Source organism: Phoxinus phoxinus (genome assembly GCF_949152265.1).
Source record: "Phoxinus phoxinus genome assembly, chromosome: 2".
NCBI classification, from domain to species: Eukaryota; Metazoa; Chordata; class Actinopteri; order Cypriniformes; family Leuciscidae; genus Phoxinus; species Phoxinus phoxinus.
This window is the reverse complement of record NC_136877.1, coordinates 14,457,650-14,483,601: the sequence shown is the minus strand read 5'-3', so window position 1 is coordinate 14,483,601 and position 25,952 is coordinate 14,457,650.

Sequence of the window (25,952 nt, the reverse complement as noted above, 5' to 3'; positions counted from 1 at the left end):
AAATATTTGTATAAAACACACACAAACACTATTTGAAAGATAGTAAACTTTAATGCACTACATTAGTACAGCAACATATGAAAATTTAACAAAATACATTAACATAAAATGCATTGATCTGCAGAGGTATTAAACAGAACCAAAAAAACTTAAGTCAAACAAAGTGAAATACAATAGCTACAAACAGTCCTTCATCCTTCAAGTGAATTAAAGTGATTGGTCTTGGAGTTTGCCTCATTGTTGCATTTTCTGCACCACACTGTCGTGGTCGGAAACTGTTTGATCACAGTATCTATGAAAAGGGAAAAATATATATATATTTTTTTTTTTAAATATTAAAAGCAAAATTAACATCTGTTAAAAAAGTCACTGTTCCCTTTCGAAAGGTAACTTGCACTGCATATCTAGGCGCCCCTTTTATACTTCTGGGTCGCACTAATAGTGTCATAGGTTGTCGCCAAATTCGATTGGTGTAATTTTATAGCTTTTCAGACACCGGTTCACGTGGAGGGCATTCCCCAAAGCGTCATCATTCCCTGTTCTCAGGGAACAGAGGTTACAGTCGTAACCTAGACGATTTTTTAATATGGCATGTAATGCTTAGTTCCCTTTCGTTGTCACTTCAAGTTACGTCGAATGACGACAAATGGGGTTCGCTTAGAAGCCTATCCTCTTCGAACAGTAATAAAACGAGCCAATGGCAAGCAAATGCCATGGGTCTGCTGAATTTGCATAGCGTAACTCCGCCCCACCTTGTGGGTATAAAGGAAGTGAGCCGGCAACATGCAGATATGTTTTCGCTTTCGGAGCCAAGTTAATTCTCCACTCCACAAGCCATCCTGAGTTTCATCTCAGCATTCCTCTTCGAGACGAGCTTCCCTCCAGGTGTTGGTGTGACAGCGAGTTCCAGCGAGTGCACATTCCCTGCGATCTAAACAGTGATCTGCCAGTGTGTGTGTTCTCTCCCTGGTCGCTTCAGCATCTGCGGGGATTTCCTTCTCTCTAAAAGAGCAAGCGCGTGGCACGTCTTTTTAAAGATGCATCGCCCGTGCCCTTCTGGTTGTGGCCACTGGTTATCTGATTTAGATGGGCACAATCGCTGCTTTGCGTGTTTGGGCTTAGAGCACGCTAAAGCAGCGCTTGTGGATGACTCATGTTTTCATTGCGGAAACATGACCATCGCGACACTACGGTCGAGACTCAGTGATCTCGAAAGAGTGAGAGTCCCCTCATCCACACCCCAATCTACCCCCTCTAGTGACAATAGAGCTGGTACTTCGGCTGGTGGCCAGGGTGACCTGAGGGTGACGGTGTGGCAACAACAACCGACGATTCGTCCTCGGGCCACACCCCCCTCTCAAGTGACGCAACCCGCGAGCCGACCAGATGATGCGCTCGACCAGTCCCGGCCAACGGTCGCGGGCGGGCCGAGTGCGCCGTCTGGCGCTCCTGATGAAGATGCTATGTCGGTCATAGCATCACAAGGTAGGCAGCCGCCTCTTTGCATGCCATGGCCACTCTGCAGGTCTACCAGGCCCAGATGCTCAGGGACATGCACGAGGGCAGGACTGACCCAGGGCTCTTCAATGAGCTGCGTGCCGCCACTGACCTCGCTCTCTGGGCGATGAAAGTGACCGCACGCTCCCTTGGCCAGGTGATGTCCACTAGTGTGGTCCAGGAGAGACACCTCTGGCTCAACCTGGCCGATATGAGGGACGCTGAGCGGACTCGTCTGCTCGACGCCCCCATATCCCAGGCTGGCCTCTTCGGCGGAGCGGTTGAAGATTTTGCCCAACAGTTTTCAACCGCCCAGAAGCAGACTGAGGCTATAAAACATATTCTGCCCTGACGGCCCGCTGCTGCCTCCACCCAGCCGTCGGCTCAGACGCCTCAGCCTGCTCGCCGCCGAGGGCGCCCTCCCGCGGCTCCCGCCCCTCCGGAAGGACGCCTACTTTCATGTCTCCATTCTTCCTCGACACAGACCGTTCCTGCGGTTTGCTTTCGAGGGGGAGGCATACCAGTACCCGGTTCTCCCATTCGGGCTGGCCCTGTCTCCTCGCGTCTTCACGAAGGTCGTCGAGGCAGCCCTTGTGCCGCTACGCTGAATCCGCAAATGTTCTGGCTGGGGGCGTTAATAAATGATGCATAGGCACTGACGTTAGCCAATCCTAACAGTGGGCGTTAACACTGAACTCTTAAAGGGGAAACACCCCCAAAACAGACTGTTTGAATCAGAGGATGAGAAACAGGGTGGGAAAATGTCATAAATCACTACATTTTAAAAGTTTTTTGTAAAAAAAACTATAGTAATACTATAATTGCACCTAAGGGAACATAATAATAAAATAAAAAAAACCATGTCATGACCCCTTTAAGTCTTGCTGAACAACAGTGAAGACTGTGAAAAACAGAATGTTTAACTGAAAAAGTACCCAGCCAACAAGTATAATACTTATAATGTATAACAAATGCTAATCTTTATTTTTAGCATTATTATTTGTTTTAGTCAGCCCCCTTTGACTTCGAGAGCAAAAAAAAGTGATGTACAGAAACATATACGTCATGCTAACACGCACTCTCTTCACCTCTTTTAAAAAATATTTAAGGAAATTAGAAGTTGTGCAAAATATTGTATGCAAGTGACTGCAGCTTTCCCAAAAAACAATTATATAAACAGATTTGTACATGAATGAAGCACAGTTAGACACCTGAAATGGACACGTTGCTAACATTTTCCTACCAAGACTGACCGAATCACCTTTCAATAGTCCTGATTAAAAAATCTCCATAACAGAGGTGATATGAGATTAAACCATACTTACTACTAGAGATGCACCGTTTACAATTTTCTAGGCCGATTCCGATTTTTCACTGAGTTTGACCTGTCGATACCGATTTTAGACGATTCCGATTTCATTTTTTCCAACCACTTTACAGCACACACAAATATTTTAAGAGTTCAGATGCAAAAGCTTTTAAGTGCCATCTGAAATTTTCTTCTAAAATTATGATTTTTATCAAGCTTGTATATTTAAGTTCAATAATTTTACTTAAATGACAAATGATAGGTAATTTTCATTGTTATTTAAGATAGATTACTGAACTTAAATATTCAAGCTTGATAAAAATTATCATTCTAGAAGAAAATTTAAGATGGCACTTAGAGCCTTAAATTGCATCTGAACTCTTCATTTATTTTCTATATATTTTTTTAAATAAAACACCATATACTTTTACCCAAACTGAATAATTAAAACAAGTTTAAATAGGTACATTTTCTACAAATATGTTTGTGTTCATTTTCTAGCCTACTCCAGTTCTTGTTAAACACACTAGACATGCAAATTCTGTGCATTTTGGGCATTTTTTGTGTAAAAATCACATTTATTTTGTCCATCAAAAGCGTGTTTTCCCTTTAATTGAGCGTGAGCTCCTGCTTTAATTACACAACGCTCCTGCTTGACGCTCACGCACTGCTCCTGCTCCGCGTATTTTTTTCGGCGTGAATGTCAATCAATGAGAGCATTCACACTAAAAAAAAAAAAAAAACGCACTGCTCACGCTTGCGGTGTGAAACGGCCGTGTAGTATCCTGAGATCTATGTTATAGTTAACGGCAGTTCCTCTCCGCACCACAAGAGGTGCAGTTGACCTTCAGGTTCATGTGGGGTTCTGGTGCAGAGTAAGACATGTTTATGTGAAGTGATGCAGTCACATGGAAGCTCTGTAAGCTTGACAGTCAATAAAGTGCTAATACTGTTACAGTGAGTGATTCCGTTCTTATATCACTGAAGATACCACATATTGGCGACGAGGATATTGGAAGGATGAAATAAGAGTGCAGTGAGCTGACGGTGGGGGAGCGAGAGGCTAACATTGGACCAGAGGATTCACGGAGGCAAAAGCAAAGATGACTACGATGATAGGCACACTGTCTGCTTTTGACGTGAAGGAGCAGACATGGGAAGAGTATTGTGAGATACTAGAACAGTTTTTTGAAGCTAACGGGATTGATAACGGAGATAAGCAGAGAGCTATCCTCATCAGCGCGGTGGGACCAGCCACATACAAGCTCATAAGGAACCTGGTGAGTCCAGATAAGCCCAGCTCGAAAACTTACGGTCAGTTGAAAACCTTACTGAAAGAGCACTTCAACCCCAAACCGAGTGAAATAGTCCAGAGATACAAATTTGACTCACGCTCCCGCCAGCCCACGGAGTCCGTCAGTGTATACGTAGCTGAATTGAGACGATTAGCGCATGATTGTAACTATGGCGCCACACTGGAACAGATGTTGAGAGACCGACTAGTATGCGGTATTAATGATGACAGGATTCAAAGACGCTTGCTATCCGAAACAGACTTGACGTTTGAGAGAGCGTTCAAAATTGCAGTAGCTGCGGAAGCTGCTAGTAAAAATGTTCAAGACCTCCATACAGCTCCATACAGAAATACGCCGAATGGGCCGCGCCCATAGTTCCTGTCTTAAAGCCAAACGGGTCGGTCAGAATATGCGGAGATTACAAACTGACAGTTAACAGTGTCTCCTCACTAGAGCAATACCCTATTCCCCGTGTCGAAGATCTGTTCAATACTCTGTCAGGAGGGAAACAGTTCTCCAAGCTCGATTTAAGCCTATCAACAGATTGTAATGCATGATGCCTCAAAGAAGTACCTCACAATAAACACACACCGAGGTCTGTTCACCTACAATAGGCTACCTTTCGGAGTTTCTTCAGCTCCCGCCATCTTCCAGCGAACGATGGAAAATCTGTTACAAGGCCTTCCAAGAGTAGCTGTGTACTTAGACGACATTATTATGACGGGGAGAGACGAAGCTGAACACCTGAGTACGCTGGATGAGGTACTTAGTCGATTGAAAGACGCTGGCCTGCGACTTCACAGAAGCAAATGTGCGTTCCAGCAAAATGAGGTAGAATACCTAGGGCATGTGGTGAATGCTGAAGGCTTACATCCAGTGCAGAGCAAGGTGAGGGCCATAGAAGAAGCTCCATCGCCAACCACAGTGACTGAGCTAAAGGCCTATTTAGGTCTCTTGAATTACTACAACAAGTTTCTCCCTCGTCTAGCTACACTCTTAGCCCCGTTACACAAGCTGCTGAGGAAAAATGTTTTGTGGGCCTGGAACAACGAGCAGGAAGAAGCTTTTCAGAACTCAAAACAGTTGCTTAAGTCAACTAAAGTCCTGGGTCACTACTCAGCGGACAAAGATTTTGTGCTCGCCTGGGACGCCTCTCCATACGGGCTAGGCGCCGTACTGTCACATGTCATGGAAGACGGTAGTGAAAAACCTTCATGCTTCATGTCACGCACGCTAACACCAGCAGAGACGGCTACTCACAGCTCGATAAGGAGGGGTTAGCTATCATTTTCGGGATCAAGAGGTTTCACAAATACATCTACGGTCGAACATTCACAATCAGCACTGACCACAAACCACTGATATCACTCTTTCACGAGAAAAAGCCAGTGCCTCAGATGGGGTCGCCAAGAGTGCAGAGGTGGGCAACCCTCCTCAGAGCTTATGAGTACAAAATCATATACAAACCTGGGCAGGAACATGCAAATGCAGACGCACTGAGCAGGTTACCATTGCCACAAACAGGGGAAGAGGACGAGACGGACCAGGTCCTCATGTTGGAGGTCATGGAGGACCCACCAATTACGACAAAACAGGTTAGACAGTGGACATCTAAGGATGAGAAACTCTCCCAAGTGCTCGGCTGGTGTCTGAAAGGATGGCCAAGGGAGGTGGATACACTGTACAAACCCTACAGTCAAAGAAAACTGGAGCTGAGTGTTAAAGATGGTGTGTGCTCTGGGGGGCGAGAGTGGTCGTTCCACAGAGGGGTAGGAAAGCCATATTAAAACAGTTACACCACACACACCCAGGAATATGTAGAATGAAGGGCTTAGCACGTTCATACGTTTGGTGGCCAGGGATGGACTCCGAAATTGAAAAGGAAGTGCAGTCCTGCCATACATGTCAAGAAAACAGAAATCCTCCAGCAGGAGCACCGTTACATCCATGGGAGTGGCCGGAGACACCCTGGAGCAGACTGCATGTGGATTACGCCGGCCCTTTTCTAGGGAAAATGTTCCTTGTCATTGTAGATGCACACTCCAAATGGATTGACGTGTACCCAGCAAGTACAGCAACAAGTCAAGTTACCATTGAAAAGCTCAGACAGTGCTTTAGCATACATGGCCTGCCCCAGACTGTAGTATCCGATAATGGAACTTGCTTCACAAGCCAAGAGTTTCAAGCATTCCTAAAACAGAACGGCATACAGCACATAACATCCGCACCATTCCACCCGGCGTCGAACGGTCTAGCTGAAAGAGCTGTACAGTCGTTCAAACAAGGAATAAAGAAAATAAAGGGAGACACTCTGGAAACAAGAGTCGCTAGATTTTTGTTTAATTACAGAATCACACCGCAAACCACGACTGGAGTGTCACCAGCTGAAATGCTTATGTCCAGGAGGTTGCGCTCAACACTGGATCTTCTGCTGCCGGATGTGAAGTCAAAGATACGTAAGAAACAACCCAAGCGGAAGGAACAGCATGACACACACAGTAAGTGGAGAAGTTTTTCTCCTGGGGATGATGTGTACACCCGAAACTACAGTCATGGACCCCGTTGGATACCAGCGGTCATTGAAGAAAACACGGGACCTGTATCTTATACAGTACAGACAGGAGATGGACGAGTCATGAGGCGTCATGTCGATCAACTGAGAAAACGGCATACAATAGTGAGCGCTGAAATGCCGATGCCTGAGAGGACGGAGGAGCCTACCAGTCTTCAGGTCTCAGATACAGTATTGGAGGCCCTGCCTGCAGACACTGCCGTCTCCACTTCGCTCAGTGAGAGAATGACTGTTTCTGAGACAGCCCAAGCACTTCCCTCAGTTGTTGAACAGACAAAAGCAGGAGTAGATCCACTTTCTGGGCTGCGCCGTTCTGAGCGCACAAGACAGACTCCTGCTTATCTGAAAGACTTTGTGAAATAGTAGTGAGATCCCTCAAGTCAGAGCAAGAATGCGCTCTGGGACTCACTGGAAGGATGGCAGTCTACCCACCTTCCTAGTTAGTTTTTTTTTCTCTCCTTCTTTAACTCTGTTCATGGAGTTGGTTACTGTTGTAATGAAAAAAAATTAATTAGGGTATGTTTTTCTCTTAAGGGGGGAGGGATGTAGTATCCTGAGATCTATGTTATAGTTAACGGCAGTTCCTCTCCGCACCACAAGAGGTGCAGTTGACCTTCAGGTTCATGTGGGGTTCTGGTGCAGAGTAAGACATGTTTATGTGAAGTGATGCAGTCACATGGAAGCTCTGTAAGCTTGACAGTCAATAAAGTGCTAATACTGTTACAGTGAGTGATTCCGTTCTTATATCACTGAAGATACCACAAATTCACAAGGTTTCCTACATGTGTGCACGTGTGATTGCTGATGTTGCGCAATGTTAATCATACAGCGCCCGAGGTCATGGCCGATCACGTGAAAATCGGCCAATTCCGGTCACCAGCCGATCAATCGGATCATCTCTACTTACTACTCTCTTCTCTGCTTGTCTCTGCACTCAGATTTCTGTTTTTCTTCTATAGCAGCTAGTCTGAAAAAAAAGGCAATACGGTTGTCAAGCTTGAACAAATATAAACACCAATCAACACACACTACCCTTATTGGGTAGTAAGCTCAAGACAAAGGTAACTATATACATAAAATGTTTGTTTTTTTTCAAACTTTTAAAAGATCATTTACATCATAACAATGAAGCCAAATTCTTCAGGAAATCCGAAATAAATACACAGCTTAATTTAGCAAATAAAAATGATATTAATGTAATGATGTACATATTATAATAACTAATAATTTTTTTGCAGATGCATTGGACAATGTTTTATAGTTGTTTTAAGACAGATAAATGTCTCCACATAGATTTTAAACAGATTTATCAAAGACTTTAGAGTAGACTTTGACAGTGCAGAAGTTGCTAGAATTCAGTGTCAGCATCATGTTACAGCGGTTAACGTCAGTATTTCACGTGCAAGTCATATTAGCAAATGCATAGCAGACCTGTCCACCTAGGAAAACAACTAAACGGTGAGCTAGTTATTTATGCAAACAGCAACTAAAACTTACCAGTAACTTCTGAGGCAGTATATCTTCATCTCTTCGAGTCTGCTTCGACTTTGACTTGAAAAGATTGGCTCTGAACTGAAAAAGACGTGATGTTACACTTTGTGCCAAAAAAACGAAATGCTGTCATGATCACTCACCCTTAAGTAGTTCCAAACCATTTAAGACTTTCGTTAATCTTCGAAAGAAAAACTGACATTCATATCCCTCCGATGAACGATTCACCAGATCTTTTCACGTTTCAAAAAGTTAGTTTCAAAAACATCTCCCAATCCATATCAATCGCGTGGTTTCCTCCAAGTCCTCTAAAGAAACACGATCGCTATAACTATTTTAATAGTTTAAATTTAGACTTCTAAATCTAATCACATTCAAGGACCGCACGCACAGCAACTGAAGCTCTGAGTGAGATGCGAGCTCATCATCATAAGAACCAATCACAGCCGTTGAAACGCCTCTGGAACCAATCAGGACTAGTCACGTGTGTTATGCGCATTGTTCAAATTTAAACAAGTACAACACCTTTTTGGAAATTAACATTTAAACATCTTTGGGAAATGTATCTATGATGCATTTCAAATAATATGATGCTGAAATCCTTGTGGGAATTTTAGTAGTACAAACATATCATGTAATGGACAACAGCCTTAAGTAGCCTTTTACAACAAACAAGTAAAAGTGAAAAACATTAATTTTAAGCTTATTGGAATGCTAATAATAGTTGACAAATGTTTCTAATACATTATAAGTTGGTACATTGTAAATGTAATTTCAATGATAAATGTGATAAATACATAAATAATGAACTATATTGCAGTGGGCCTAAGTGTTTATAAAGTAGGCTACATACATACATTTTAAACACACTAAAAGCTTAATCATTTTGCTATGTTCTTACACAAAGTACACATACAATGTACTTTAAGTAAGAGCAACATAAGCATGTTTTCTTTAAATTCACTAAAACTTCAATACAGGTATGCTTGTGTTTAGCATATTTCTTAAAAGTGTAACTAAGCATATATGTATTACCAAATACTTCTAGTACACTTTTTAGAAATATATTTAAAGTATGCTTGTAATTAACATATTTATTTAAAGTATAATTAAGCATATTAGTATTACCAATGTACTAGTATACTGTTCAGAAATATATTTAAAGTATGCTTGTAATTAGCATATTTATTAAAAGTATAATTAAATATATATTTATTACCAATGTACTACTAGTATACTGTTTAGAAATATATTTAAAGTATCCTTGTAATTAGCATATTTATTAAGTGTAATTAAACATATTTATTACTAAAGTACTACTAGTATACTGTTTAGAAATATATTTAAAGTATGCTTGAGTTTAGCATATTTCTTAAAAGTGTAATTAAGCATTTATTTATTAACAATGCACTTTTAGTATGTTTTTTTATGAATATATTAAAATACAATTCATTGTATTTTAAATGCACTTTAAATAAGCATGTTGGAAATACAAATGTATTATAAACATACTATTTGAATTTCAAATATATTTTGAATACATTTAATACTACGTCTTTTTCACCTGAGTAGTATGCTGACATGTCTTTGAAATCACTTCTATCAATCCAATGATAGGAAATGAATGATCAACCTGATCACAGTGACTATAATAATATGATACTATGTCACATACTTATCCATTACATATTTATTGCAGCATGATATCAGAGGTGTCAAGTAACGAAGTATACTTTGTTACCTTACTTAACAGAGCAGCCATCAAGTGTTAGACAGTATTCTAGGTTATTATGTGTGGAAGTTTTTTGTCCAATAATTAGAATCTCTGTTTTTTCAGGATTTAGTACCGTATTTTCCGGACTATAAGTCGCACTGTTTTTCATAGTTTTGCTGGTCCTGCGACTGATAGTCAGGTGCGACTTATATATCAAAATTAATTCATACTGACTGAGATGAACCAAGAGAAAACATTACCGTCTACAGCTGCGAGAGGACGCTCTAGTTGGCGGAGTTGTTCAGAAGGTACACCGAGGAAGAATTCAATGGATTCAGTGTTGTGGAATGAGATGGTGGGAGCTTGCTGAACTTGCTAAGGTAAGCTGTATGTGCTCGACCCAGAAGGAGTTACAATGCGAGTGTTGGAACACAAATCATTTCAGCTTTGTTAAGAAGGTCAAGTCAAGTCATCTTCATTTATATAGCGCTTTTAACAATGTAGATTGTTTCAAAGCTGCTTTACAGAGATAAACGTATAATTTAAGGTAACAGATTGTTTTGGCTTTATAGCGGTCCTTCAATAATGTTATTTTCCAGCTAAAGTTAGTTTTGATTGATTCACTTGATTTCCGTCGAAAGGATAATTTATTTTTAAATTAGGGGCCGCTAAAGGCAAGTTCACACTACAGGATTTTAAAACGTCGGGCTGAACTGTGCAGTTCACACTACATAACTTGCTCTCTGTGAAATCAGGAGTGTTCAAGTTGTTGAGCTGTTCACACCACACGACACAACGTGATTTACCCGCAACAGGAGGTAACTCACTACACGAGTTGACAACAACTCTGTCACCCAACGATTTTATCTTGTCTACAAACCACGTTTTGTCACAAAAAATCACGCGATAAAACGAACCGGAAATGACGCAATACAGCACGCGTGCCACTACCCAGCAAAGAAGACGAAGAAGAACATAAGTACACAATACGCGAGTCTTTGTTTGAATATGGACGTCAGACAGAAATTAGTGCTCCAAACTGTTTGCACGATGATTTGCTCTGAAAAAAATAAAAATGCGTATTTTCCCGGTGACCTCAACCCATGCCTTGCTCTGATTGGCTGTAGCTCATGACATCACATGTGGTTGAGTCGTGCGACAGCTCCGGATATCTAGCATGCCAGATGCTGAAGGTGCAGAAGGTGCCAGATGCTGTGTCACAGAGGCAGACACGAATCTATTGAGAAGACCCAGAGGTGCTAGGACTAGAGCCCGAAGCCATTTGTTTTGAGAATAACGGCTGGCTGATGAAGTTATTGGCTGGCTAGCCGGCTCAGCCAAAACCTAACTGGCTGCTGCAGCCGCCAAACCTTTCATAGCTGCAAATGGCTGAAGCTGCCACTTCATGTCTACAGATGTCTATGTTATACTGATTTACTCAATAACAATCTCAATAACAGACGCAAACAGATGATGTGTAATAAAATAAAGACCTAAATGTGTATTTCGGATTTTTTTTCACCACAAGTCTGAAAGAAGACATGTTATTAAAGACAAATATCCAAAAATCTCAAAATTGACCAGTAAAAAAAAACGATGTTTTTGCCTGCCGTGTCTCGCCTTAATATAAACAGTACTCATTATATATCAGTATTATTTTGGACAAAGTTTTGCACATTTCACTTCAATGTACACTAAGCATGCGTCGTGAATTAGCAATGTGGAAACGGTGGTTTGTTACTGCAGTAATATCACATTCAGTGCTATAAATCTCTCCGTTCCAGAATATTTTGATTCAGGTGTTTGTGCAACAGTGCCCTGAAGATTTAACAAAAGTCTGGGTAGGCCTAGGTTTTAAAAAAAGTCGGAATTAGGAAAGTATGTGAGAAGGGAGAACAAAAGTACCTTGCTTGCTTCTTTCCGCCATTTCACCTCAGTGCGAGAAAAAAATGCATCGCTTCTTCTGTACGGAAAACGAGCAATTTTAATTGGTCGTCAATTCACTGTGAGTCTGTGTATCGTAGCAACGAGCACAAGACTGTGCTGTTATGAATCCAGTGGGAAAATAGATCTCGTGTATTGTTTATATATTTCGTGTGTGTATGTCTCCATGTGATAGAATTATCATTTTTATGCAATAATTCTAGCCGGCTCAGCCAAACTTTATCAGATGGCGGCTCAATTTGGCTTACGAAATTATTGGCTGGCTGAAATTCTAAATGGCGGCGCCTGGCGGCGGCTTCAGGGTCTAGCTAGGACAGTGGTGTGTGCTCACATATGATAAATATTTGTTCCCAGGAATAATACTTGAGATGGATGAAACGCATGTGCAAGTAGAATGTGTCTTTTGGCCTGGTCGTGAGGATGTGCTTTGGTATGTTTTTGATGATGTGCTTGAGCTCATCCCACCTCCTAAGCCAGTGACAACACGGCACATGGAAATTCAAAAAGATGTTTGGGCCAGGCTTTCTGAATAAAGAATGAATAAATGGACATCTTACAGTCCTGTTTTCAAAGTTCAATGTTAAGCACTAAAAACTAGTTTAAATCAAAATGAGATCTGAGCAAGGTAGTTTTCCATAGCCTATGTTGTTTTTATAAGGGATTTTTTGGACCAAATGGAAAGATCGATTGATGTTTGTGATTAATTAATGCTTAATGCTTTTGATTTAATGTTAAATACTTACTAAAATGTTTGTTTATTTTTGCCAACTTTAATAAAATACAATTTTATTGAATGTGATATCAATAATTTTACAGGTAAGAAATCCATACTATATTGAAATAATGATCATCACTTCAAACCTGTTACCATTTTCAACCCCGTTATTTGATAGTTTTTATTAATATTTTCGTGATAAGAAGACAAATTAGGTCAATGTTTGTTTTGCTGTGTGCAGAATTTACAGGACAGTCGGAAAAAATATGAAAGCCATGGAAGCGTCAGCGTAAGTTCTACCAGAAAGACTCTTTTCCCACGTCACTAATTGGTAATTTCGCGTCACCAATCACAGTTCAACATGAAATATAAAATATTGACCTTACCTTCCCCTTTCGTTGCTGTAGGTGTCGTAGAAAAGTTTTCCCCCATCCTCCCCACCACCACCAGGTAGGCTCCTGTCCAACTGTCAGTGGGTATAGGCACCGCCCAGTATTCAAATGGTGAGTATTTAAAAATAAAATTCTACATGCAATAAATTATATCAAAAAAGGGACATCTCATTGAAAAGCTTCTACAATAATTTACTTGAAAATCTTTTTAAAACAGGGTACAAGTGGTCTGTGACGGGGTTGAACTCCAAAACAACTTTCAGTAAGAAAAAACACTCAATATCGTTTAGAATTTCATGCCTGAGGTGGGAAAATATATTTTCTTAAAGGTTTGACTAATCCACTATCACATGAAATGATCAGAAAATTTGTTAGTTAAGGTGTAACTTAACTTAACTTTGTGTTCTCTTACGAGAGATACTCTCGTACTGCGTTGTCGTAGCAACGCATTGGGGAAAATCCTTTTCCACGAGAATACTGAAGCAAAAAATGATCCTTAATTTTGTATCAATGTAAAGCGCATTGCCACAGCATACAGACCTAGGCGAGACAGCTCGCGTGCCTATTGGCTGCTGTGCGGCAAATGCTTAAGCCAATCGAGCGAGCCCTTGAGTGACGTAACACCCAATGAGGGCGCTTCGCGCCCACATGCGTCACGTCCCGCCGAAACGGGCGTGGCTTAGGGCTATATATTTCGCTCACAGGCTTATGAACTCTGATTTTTTAATCCTTCAGCGAAGACACCTCTTCGCTGATCCGAGTTGGAAGCTGCGCCGTCGAGAGAGCACATCAGCGGGAGAGACGTGAAGCTGCTGGCACCGCCGCCTTCTTCGCCTTCCAGCTGCGCGTTCCGGCGCTTATATCCTTTCACTTGCAAACTAAACTGTATTTGTGTGTGTGTGAGTTCGCCGGCGCGACTCACACTTTGTATCTAAAAGAGCAGCGTCTTTTTCAAGATGCCTGCCTGCATACCGCCCGCTGCAGTGCCGCGCCGTAAAAAGCGCCGTGCTCAGCGGATCCTGGAACCTCCCTCCACCACGAGGAGCTCGCCGCTGCGGCCGCCAGCTTCTCCGCCCGCTTCGCTGGACTCTCTGACCGACGGACAAAGGCCGCTGTATGCCGCCGCGTCAGTCATGGACGAGGAAGGTGAAGCCGCGTCTGTGGAGGACGACTGCTGTTCTCTCCTCGCTTCGGGTAGCGAGGGATGGGCGAGCTCCGAGGATCTCCCCACCCCCGCCGCTCGCGAGCATCGAAGAAGAAAGGACAGTATCGCTCACGCAGGCCGTCGCGAAGCCTCGGCCTCGAGTGATCGGCGCCCGTGGAGCCTGCGCTTACTGGCTGGATGGCTGCTTTCTGCAGGAGGACGTACGTTACCGTCCTCACGACTCGCGCTTCTCTTCCTGAGTTTCACGAAGAAGTTGCAGAGTCCGGGAAAGCCCAATTTCGACCAGGTTGCGTACTGCTGCTTCAGTTTTGAGCAGTCGCCACACATCCCTAGCCAGCCTAGGAAAGCGAAGGTGTTCAAATCCCGCTGCGGCCGGATTTTCACCAAAACTTTTCGCTCGCACGGTCCCAACACACGCGACCGTGCCAGTGTATTCTGCAGTCACCAAACCGGCATCAAGGCCCGTTTGCCTGCACACAAACGCCGTTTTCACAACGTCCCAGGTAAATCTAAAAATGTATTTTCTGGTGTCCCGACCACGGCCGATGGTGTTTTGTGTGTAACTGTAACGCCCACGACTCAGTGCTCATTCGTACACACAAGCACAGCCCTACACAATACAGGGGTTGCACACATAAATCGACTCATGTCGATTGTGCATCACATGTAAGTTAGTGAACGTGCCCGCTTTTCAGTGCCCACAATCACTACACACTGCATGTCCCACGGTTTCTGTAAAAACGAAACGAATGCACGGTCAGTCAATTCTGATAGACAGTACTCTCTGTGCTACGTGGTGTCCCGGCCACGGCCGACGGTGTAACGTGTGTGACTGTAATGCCCACTACTCAGTGCCCATTCGTAAACACAAGCACAGCCCTACACAATACAGGGCTTGCGCACTTAATATCGACTCATGTCGATTGTGCATCATATGTAGTGAGCGTGCCCGCTTTCAGTGTCCACAATCACTACAGGCTACATGTCACACGGTTTCTGTAAAACAAAACCGATGCACGGTCAGTCAGTTCTAATAGACAGTACTACCAGTGCTATAAATGTACCTGCGTTCACGCACCTACATTTATTCACAGACATGCCGAGCCCTACGGGACTCGCCCGCGCGCTCCCTCTCAGCTGAGAGAGCTGAGGGCCCGCGGGCTGCCCGCTCGATGAAGCGCGCCCCCGCATCAAACGCGGCAATGGCGTCCATGTTACAGCACACGGCTCTCGTGTCGCCGCCATTTCGCGACAGGGCCCGGTTTTTCAACCCGTGCACAAGCATTACAGTTCCAGTGGAACTCGTCCATCCCTCCCCCTCCCGGATAACCACCGTAGAGGGGTCGAGCGCGGACATTCTGCCTGCTGTCATCGGTGCGGTCCCCGCCTCAGATGTTACGAGCATGGCGCTTGAACGAAACCTGCGTGCAGGCGCTCTGCTCCGGCGAGCGATGCTATAAAGGTGGTAAACGTGCCTGGTCCCCAGTGCCCGCGTTCCCACACAAGCATCACGGTTCCTACGGAGCCCGTCCAGCCCTCCCTCTCCCGCCTAAATGCTGTCGAGGGGTCGAGCGCGGACATTCTGCCCGCTATCATCAGCGCGGCCCCGGCCTCAGATGTTGCGAGCGAGACATTTCTGTCGCAGCTCACGAAAGCCGCTGTATCGCGAGTCGATCAGAGCGCGCTTTTCACTCAGCCCCTAGCTACACGTGCAGATGCATGGGAAAAGCTTCCCGGGGTTTCAAAATGGGTGATAGACATCATAAAAGAAGGCTATTCGCTGCAGTTTCGCAGACGCCCTCGCCGCGCGTCGAGACTTCAGTAGATTCGAATTAAACTTCTGAGAAAAAGGGCTATCGAACCTTTATCTCAGGCTCAGAGCGAAGGGGGGCTATACAGCAGATACTTCCTGGTACCCAAAAAAGACGGGGGTCTCAGACCCATACTAGATCTGAGGCAGCTGAACAGAGCGCTTGTGAAACGCCAGTTCAGAATGCTAACGACCAGAAAAATCCTTGCGCATGTTCGCCAAGGAGACTGGTTCGTGTCAGTAGATCTAAAGGACGCGTATTTTCAAATACAGATTGCGTCACGTCACAGGCGATTTTTGAGATTCGCCTTCAAGGGCCAGGCATACCAGTACAAAGTCCTGCCGTTCGGCTTGTCTCTAGCACCCCGTACATTTACGAAATGCATGGACGCAGCACTCGCTCCCCTCAAACTGCAGGGTGTTTGAGTGCTGAACTATTTGGACGATTGGCTCATTCTAGCCCAATCTCATTCAGAGATAGTGGCGCACAGAGCCCTGCTGCTGAGTCACCTCGAGAATCTCGGTCTCACAGTAAACTGGGAAAAGAGTTCGCTATCCCCCAGACAGAATATTTCTTTTCTGGGACTGGAACTGAACTCGCTGTCAATGACAGCGCAGCTGTCACAACAGCGCTCGCTGCGCATTCAGCGCACAGTCAGCTCATTCCGCTGCGGCGCTGTTCTCCCTCTAAAGAGCTTTCAAAAAATGCTAGGTCTGATGGCCTCAGCATCTGCAGTACTGCAGCTGGGCCTGCTGCGCATGCGCCCGCTGCAGATATGGCTCAAAGGGAGGGTGCCCTGCAAAGCATGGGCCACCGGTCGGCTTCGCCTCAAGGTCAATCAAGCTTAAGTTGCAGCTTTGAAACCTTGGAAGTCAAAAGACTGGTACCTGTCAGGTGTAAGCCTAGGGATTTCCTCGAGTCTTAGGGTGGTGTCTACGGACGCATCCAACGCAGGATGGGGAGCGCTGCTCGAGGGCAGACCGCTGTTTGGCCTTTGGTCAGAGCGAGAGAAGCTCTTCCACATAAACTGCCTCGAGATGTTAGCAGTGTGCAAAGCGCTCACTCGCTTTCGTCCCCTGCTTATGGGCTGCCATGTACTGATACGTTCAGACAGCATGTCAGTGGTGTCATACATAAATCGCCAGGGCGGCCTCAGGTCCCTGTCATTATACAGGCTGACCAGACGCCTTCTGGTATGGGCGCGCTGCAACCTCCTTTCACTAAGGGCGGCGCACGTGCCAGGGCACCTGAATGTTGGACCAGATGTACTGTCCAGGAACCGCGTTCCGGCAGGAGAATGGTCGTTACACCCACACACAGTACAACTGTTGTGGAAGAAATTCGGCAGAGCGGAAGTAGACCTCTTTGCGTCTCCGGAAAACGCTCACTGTCCGGAATTTTACTCAAAAAGCAGGGACGCACTGGCTCATCAGTGGCCGCGCCGTCCTCTATATGTTTTTCCCCTGTCTCCGACAACGCAGTACGAGAGTATCTCTCGTAAGAGAACGTACTCGGTTACTAACGTAACCTCGGTTCTCTCTAGAGAGAGGAACGAGTACTGCGTTTCTTGCCGTGTATGCGCTCTGGTTGTTTCGCTTTAAAAATCAGAGTACATAAGCCTGTGAGCGAAATATATAGCCCTAAGCCACGCCCGTTTCGGCGGGACGTGACGCAGGTGGGTGTGACGTCACTCAAGGGCTCGCTCGATTGGCTTAAGCATTTGCTGCACAGCAGCCAATAGGCGCGCGAGCTGTCTCGCCTAGGTCTGTATGCTGTGGCAATGCGCTTTACATTGATACAAAATTAAGGATAATTTTTTGCTTCAGTATTCTCGTAGAAAAGGATTTTCCCCAATGCGTTGCTACGACAACGCAGTACTCGTTCCTCTCTCTAGAGAGAACCGAGGTTACGTTAGTAACCGAGTACGTTAGCCTACGTGTCGTCACCATACACATCAGCATAAATGCTCCTGCTAAATTATTTGTTATTAAAGCATTAACATTCACAAACCACTGTTAATTTAACATAAAAGCAAGCAGGCTGCGTGCATGGTTTGCCATGACTGAATGCACGCTCCCTTAAAGGACAAGTTCGGTATTTTACACTTAAAGCCCTGTTTACAGATCGTATCTGATGAAATAGAACGGTTAAGATTAAAATTTGGACACCTCGGCCGTTTCTCAATACCAAGTACACAAACTTCAGACTTGCGTCCTTGGTAGTTCAGACTTGCCAAGTTCGACTTAGGAGAACGAACTCCCGAGGACGAGAGGATGCAAGTCCGGTTATTCTGCAAATGGGACAGCGGCGTTCTTGATCGCGTCACTCAGCACACTCTGGCTACTCCGGTTATCTCTTTGTTTATTTCAGGCAACAATAAAACGAAATATGGTATAAAACAACACTGCCTCTTTTCATAAAAAAAAAAATCTTAAACACATTAAATGGCCACACAAATGTGGATCAGGCAACGTGTACATTGATTATCTTCACTGCATAACAACACGAAATAAAACGCAACCCTGCTTCTTTTTGCTTTCATTTTAAAAATATTAAACATTAGGGACCGTTCGGTATTTATGGAATGGGCCACCGGAGGAAAATAGGGTCATCCAACTTTTTTTAGTCTAGGGGGAGGGTCACCCAACTTTTGTATTCATGAAAACAACAAACTTTCAAAGTGGCTTGTTTTGTGCATATTTTTCCATGTAGCTCTCTCAGTCTCGGTCCCCCCATAGCTAGCAGATGGGTCTGACCCAACAAAAATCAGACGCGAAAGATGGAAAGATCAAGTCCAGTTTGGCGCTGTTTGATCATGTCTGAAAACAAACACAAATGACGCGTGCTACATTGGGGCTGTTTACACCTGGCCACTTCATGCGTTTTCTCAGATCGGATAGCTATCTGATTTATCAAAACGATTCCATTTAGGGGAGAGTGGGGTGAGTTGTGCCAGTTTTTACTCAAAGTGACTTTAAAGTGAGGCCATGACAGTAATGCCTTCAACTTAAGGATTTACATATATTTCAGGATGTGGTGCATCCCTGAGAACAATAACTTTGGATCTGAAATACATTGTTTCAGAAATATAGCTTTTGGGGAAAAAGTGGTCTCGTGGCACAACTTGCCCCTGGTGCGGGGTAAGTTGTGCCTTTGGGGGAATACGTTGGGGGTAAATTGTGCCAGTGATTTCTGAAGTAAAACAGAACATTTTAATGTTATGAACTGTAATGCTATATAAAAGCAAGACAAATGTAATACAAAATTACTAATTTAAGGTTTATTTAGATATTGTCACCCTATTAAACTGTTAGAATTCCATAGCATGCGTTTTTCCAATATGGTAAATTTTGTATTGAACATAACTCTGGATCACAGTGTCACAGAGACAAGAGGGCGGGCTCATTTTACTCAGACGACCAATCAGTCTCTCAGGATCATTGTGAAGCTATCAAGCCACGCCCTAGCAACCATTTAGAGCACCATAGCAACACAATTTATGATATTTGTGAATCATTTCAGGCAAAAAGGCTTTGGCAATAGATACCTTTTGGCATAGAACACTGTTTGTCAATTATGTAACATATAAGAATAAAGTGACTAGGCTAATTTCTAAACATCCTGTGATTTAGGCCACTTAACTTAATAAAACTTCTCTTTAATAACATTAATAACAGTGCAAACTCAAAACTGAAATCAGTGTTAGCTAAATTAAACAAATGGCAGGTAGGCCTAAGTCAAACACTGATGAGATATGCCCATCTCCTCACTTCTCCAGATTATCCCCTATCAGTATGTAGGTCCAGGTGGTCTGGTTCTGGCACAACTCAACCCAGGCCCTTTGGCACAAATCACCCCAGACCCACAAGTTTGAAAAACTAGCATGATCCAGCAGTTAAGAGCTAACTTTATGCTAACTGTATAGACTCATTGTATAGCATGCTAAAGCACTAAAACATATGTGAAATGTTTTCAAACGTGTCTATACTTGTTCAGACACTACAATCAAAAAACCTTAATCATAGAAATTTTACTTTGAAAGGAAAAAAACTGTTTTTTGAGCTAAAATGTGTTTACACTCATGCCATGTGTCTCTCTTCTTTGGAGGATGAGTAAAATTGATTGCTTTTCAAAATTATGTGGTCACATGACCAATTTCTCCTATGGTTTTCCAGAAACAAGGGGTGGAACTACTTCCCCCCTGGCACAACTCACCCCACTCTCCCCTACACCTGGTGTGGTCGCATAAATGCGTTTTTGCAAAATGGATTTTAAATCCTATCTTCAATTCTTCAAATAGTTTGCACCTTGGCTCATCTGCAGTGATGCATGTTGCAGTAGCGTCGTCATGTCTGGCTATAACATGACATATAGCCTATAACACGCTCTCAGGTTTATTTTTATTTTATTGCATTTTTTGGGAGGAGTACAATTTACATATGTGGTTTCCACAACCAGATGCATTTACACATGTCCAGTTTTGTCGGGAATGTGGCCCAGACCTCCCCTGAAGTGGTTTGAGCGATCGGATTCAAATCCGTGTCGAATGCGTTTCGGAGGGCATTTATACCTGGTCTTTTCACGATCGGATAGCTATCCCATCAATCACAGAACACGCATGAAGTGGCCAGGTGTAAACAGCCCCTTATTCATCGCAAGACAGAGGCGAACCAACACTGAGTGGGGGCCCCAGGCAAAATTAACCAATGAGGACCTTTTTTTATTTGATATAGCCTAGGCTATGTTTTATATATAATATATAAGATTTTTTTTGTTAATATATCTTCATTAGATATATTATTATACACAATTCAAAAAGTAGTAAACACAGAACATCTAACAGAACATTTTAACAACCTTATGTGCTCATTTTTTTAATTAACGAAATGTCAATCTTTATAACAGAAGATACAACACAATACAACAATCTTCAAGATACAGGAAATCTTCAAATGTGAAGATGTGAAAACAGATTGTCACCTTAAAAACAGTCATTTGCGTGGTGGAACAAGTCATGCTAAATAGAATTATAGTTAGCATCTTAACTTGTTCTATTATTTTATTAGTTCATTAACTAGCCTAATTGTTAACTCAAAAAATTTAATGTAAAGAGCTGGATACTTACTAATTAAATAATGTCAAATATAGTAAATGTATTGTTGCCATATACTAAATATTTGACTAGTCGCACGTTAATTTCTGCTTAAATACTGCATGGGATATAGCATCTGCGCTCAAGCGCATATATAATCTTGACGCAAAAGCAGGCTAATGATAATAAATATGTATTTAAAAATAACGATGCATTTTAATTGTTTATTAATAAACTCTTTTTTTCTAAATCAGTGTCCGCTGCAAACATCTCCATACATCTCCGCTGTAAAGTGCGCCTTTAAGAGAAATGCATCTTATACGGATATAATCAGATGATAGCCTATTTGCTTTCGATTAGATTTTTTTCGTTTAAAAGTGGACATATCAAGCTTTATATAGATATTTTTTTCATATATTTGAGGCTAGTATGCTATATAGCCTACGATATGTTTCTGCTTTTTTTTTTTTTTGACGCGCTACAGTTCACGGAGACCATGAAAGCGCGCCCTGATTGTTTTATTTTATTTTACGAAAGCAAAACGTTTTCTTGTTATTGTGAGTTTACACAAATAAAAGTATTGCGACTGATGCATTATTCTTTTCTGTATGGCCAGAAATAGAGTATTTTAAGTTGTTTCCACTGTTGATAGGAAAATGCAAATCGCATCGGCGCCTCCATGTCATGCAGTGCGCGCTACACACTCCGCACACACACTTGGTTATGCGCCTAAGAACAGCGAACAATTATCTAGGTTAACGTTAGAGTGAGCGGCGGCGATGCCAGTCGGATAATCCGTTTAACAAATGTTTAACAAATCAAATCATGCAGTTTCTACCTATCGCGAGTCAGCGCTGCGCCAGTTTGAAAAAGGCGGGTGTGCAGGAGTCTTTTGGTGTAGGCATAGAGATATCTGAACATCTTTGCCAAGCGCAAACCAGTACAGAAGTAATCAATAAATGATCGGGGAGGGTCATGCCTTTTTTCACAATCATTTTGGAGGGTCATAGAAAAATGTATTGCTGGCGAAGGGAGGGTCAAGTCTTTTTTGACTATAGATCTCAAAACTCCTCCGGTGGCCCCTTAAATAAATAACGAACAGTCCCTTATTGAACATTACAACTGACATTTAAAAAACAGACGGGGTTGTGTCATTTTATTTTTATTTTATTATACATGTACAGTGAAGAGAATGTATAATAAAATAAATATAAAAAATATTATATATATTTTAAAATATATAGCCTAAAATAAAATTACACAACCCTGACTCTTTTGTTAAATGTCCGTTTTAATGATCTGATATCCAGTATAAAAGTATAAGTAAATAAAAATAAATAAAGCAAACAATTCAGTCAAACATAAGTCAGTTTAAAATAGCCTATAGCTCAAGTTAAATAGTCTAAATATATAAAATTATGAAACTTCACTTTGGCCTCAGCCAAAACGATTTGCCATGGAACAAATTATAGATTAATGAGACCAAAGATCACCTGTTAGATATACACAAGACAAATTATATCTCATGTTTAACCACTAGACTAGAGACACCAGAGCCAGCGGCAAACATCAGAAGCACTAGCCGAGGAAAAGCTGAGGAAAAGCGGTTATTGAGCGCTGAGCGCCCGGTGATCGCCTGGATCTCACAACTCCGAAAACGTCATACATTTTTCAAATAGGCGCTATCTTTATAAATAAACCACAGATTTGAGGTTTAAACAACTACATTCTCGACTGAAACACTCTTAGAATTACATTTCGTGACACGATAACAGTAGTATTTTGATATTACGCATGTTTTCTCCTCTGCCATTGATGCTTGCTGGTGGGACGAGATGCATTCTGGGATACCTGTCTGTCTCAAGTTTGCACAAGTCACCTCTACATGCATCCTCGGTAAAAGGGGCGGATCAAGAACACATCCGGGGATTTGAACTGGACTTGGCTAGATGTGAACTTTTGAATTGGGACAGTACTTGGGCAGCGACTGATGACGTTTCACAAGTCCACAAGAACACAAGTACAGACAAGAACGCATATTGAGAAACGGCCATGCTCCTGTCCCGAGAATTTTAGGTTTATTTCGCTCCCCCCCCCACCCCGTCAATGGTTGTCTATGTGCACTGGAACATTCCTTCCTAAAACACATTAAACTTTCGTTTACAAAGACGTGAAACTCACCGAGTGGTCAAGGGTGTTCACTGATATGCTCACTCAACAATCACTGAAAAAGATGCATTCCAAAAGGTTTTATCGTAGTTTTTGAGTTGACTCCATAGAGTTGTATTGGATTCGCTGTGTGAGGTACGGTATTACTCCGCTGCGGGAAACGGAAATGGGGTTGTTGGTTTGCTTGCAATTGCGAAATAAACCTAAAATTCTCAGGACAGGAGCATGTGTCCAAATTTGAATCTTAACCGTTCTATTTCATCAGATACGATCTGTAAAGAGGGCTTTAAGTGTAAAATACCGAACTTGTCTTTTAATAATTCCTAAAAAGCTGACATCAGTTCATAGCAATCTCATACATCTCTGTTATTATCAATGAAGCTGACTGCATAATGAATCTTTCATAATATCTTTTATATTCAGAGTATTTGCCAGCATGCAGAATTCAGCACTGAACAAAAAGTCAGTTTTGAGCGGTGAAGATTCTAACTTAAATGCTTCTGATTGGCCATTGCGTTCAAGAAATCAACACATATGTCTGTGATTGGCTACATCGCTCAACGCTGCAAACATGTTACAAATAAAAACTCTGGCCTGTAAATCGTTTCTATTTTGTTTTAGTTGTTCTTGTTGCTTTTCTGCAACAGATGAATAACAATTTATTCGTTTTTTTATATGTTTTATTCATATATATTTATATTTAATCGTTTTATTCTCCCGCAGCCTGGACACACAGAGTGAGTGCATTAGGCTACCGCCCGCGCTCGCACTCGGCCATCAAATCTAGTCCCGCGCCGCACATCTCTACGAGTATAGCGGCAGGATATATCGGGCTCGGGCAGAGAATATAAGCTCTAAACAGGACAGAGTAACACGGCGGATATCGCTCATAGGCCTATACATTTTTTTGACGACGTAGTTAAGGCGGCAGGCATGTGTTGCTTAGGCGGCCGCCTTAGTTCCAAAGTGCTGCGGGAAACCCTGTGTTACGTTAACATGCCGGACACCTATTCAGCCCGTTGTTCTGTGTGCTTATTGTGTAGTTGAATAACTTGCCTTTCCAGACTAAATGTCTGTTCTTGGTCTAGGAGTTTGTGAAATAAATTTCTAAATAAATGCGACTTATAGTCCAGTGCGAATTATATGTTTTTTTCCTCTTCATGACGCATTTTTTGACTGATGCAACTTATACTACAGAGCGACTTATAGTCCGGAAAATGCGGTAGTAGGAAATTACTAGTCATCCAATTTTTTATCTCAGCTATGCATTCCGTTAATTTTGTGAATTGGTAGGTTTCATTAGGTTTTGAAGAAATATACAGCTGAGTATCATCGGCATAACAGTGAAAGCTAATTCCATGTTTCCTAATGATATCTCCTAATGGTAGCATGTACAGAGTGAACAGCAGCGGTCCTAGTACTGAGCCTTGTGGTACTCCATACTGAACTTGTGATCGATAAGACATATTTTAATTTACTGCTACAAACTGATAACAGTCAGATAAGTATGATTTAAACCATGCTAGTGCAATTCCACTAATGCAATTCAACAATTCAACATAATGTTCGAGTCGATTTAAAAGAATGTTGTGGTCAATAGTGTCAAATGCAGCACTAAGATCGAGTAACACTAATAGAGAGCTACAACCACGATCGGATGATAAGAGCAAATAATTTGTGACTCTAATGAGAGCTGTCTCGGTACTATGGTACGGTCTAAATCCGGACTGAAAATCCTGATATTATTTCTTTCTAGAAAGGAACATAGTTGTGAGGATACCGCTTTTTCTAATATCTTTGACAGAAAAGGCAGATTCGAGATCGGCCTGTAATAGACTAATTTTGTAGGATCAAGTTGCGTTTTTTTTTTTTTTTTTTTTGGCAAAACTTCACACGTACAAAACCCAAACAAAGTGTAAAAGACATAAAACATACAACATACAATGATTGTTTAATATTATAAAAATATGGAGAGAGCATGTTTCACACATTCAACATAAGAAGAAAAAAAAAAAAAAAAAAAAAAAAGAAAAAAGAAAAAGGGGTTGGTTACCATAAGGGTGGAAAAGGAGGGCGTGTATGTGCGTACGAGTGCCTGTGTGTGTGTGTGTGTGTGTGTGTGTGTGTGTGTGTGTGTGTGTGTGCGCGTATGAATAAACCTGTGTGTGTGTGTGAGTGCGTAGGAATAAACATGACCGTGCGTGTATGTTTGTGTATGATTAAGTGTTCTGTGTTTGAATGTTGAGATCAGCAGGACTGGTGTAGTATTGGTTGTTATAATTAAAGTTAAAGTACTGTCCCATAGTTATAGGAGGGGATGAGTTGGGTTGGGTTGGGTCAGGCTCAACGGATCTATTGTCGTTTGCCATACCCCTTTACCACTTAGATAACTCATTTCTCACAATATAACATATCTACAGCATTAGGGACAAATCAGCAGGACAGGGATAATTTTTTTCACTCTCCACTACAAACCTTAAAACGGGGGGGTTACCTTGAGGGAGAACATTCGGTAACGCTTTAGATTACAGCCCGGAAAGTACTGCGTAATTACAATGAAATTACAGTGTAACTTTCGGTAATTACAGTGTACCTATAAAGTACTTATGTGTAAGTATAAGGGAACAATATGTAAAGTCTTGGGAATAAAGGGGTAACAACCAGGAAAATACTGCGTAATTAAAACAAAATTACAGTGTAACTTTCGGTAATTACAGTGTACCTATAAAGTATGTGCGTGTAATTATATAGGGGAACAATTTAAAGTTTTGGAATAAAGGGGTAAC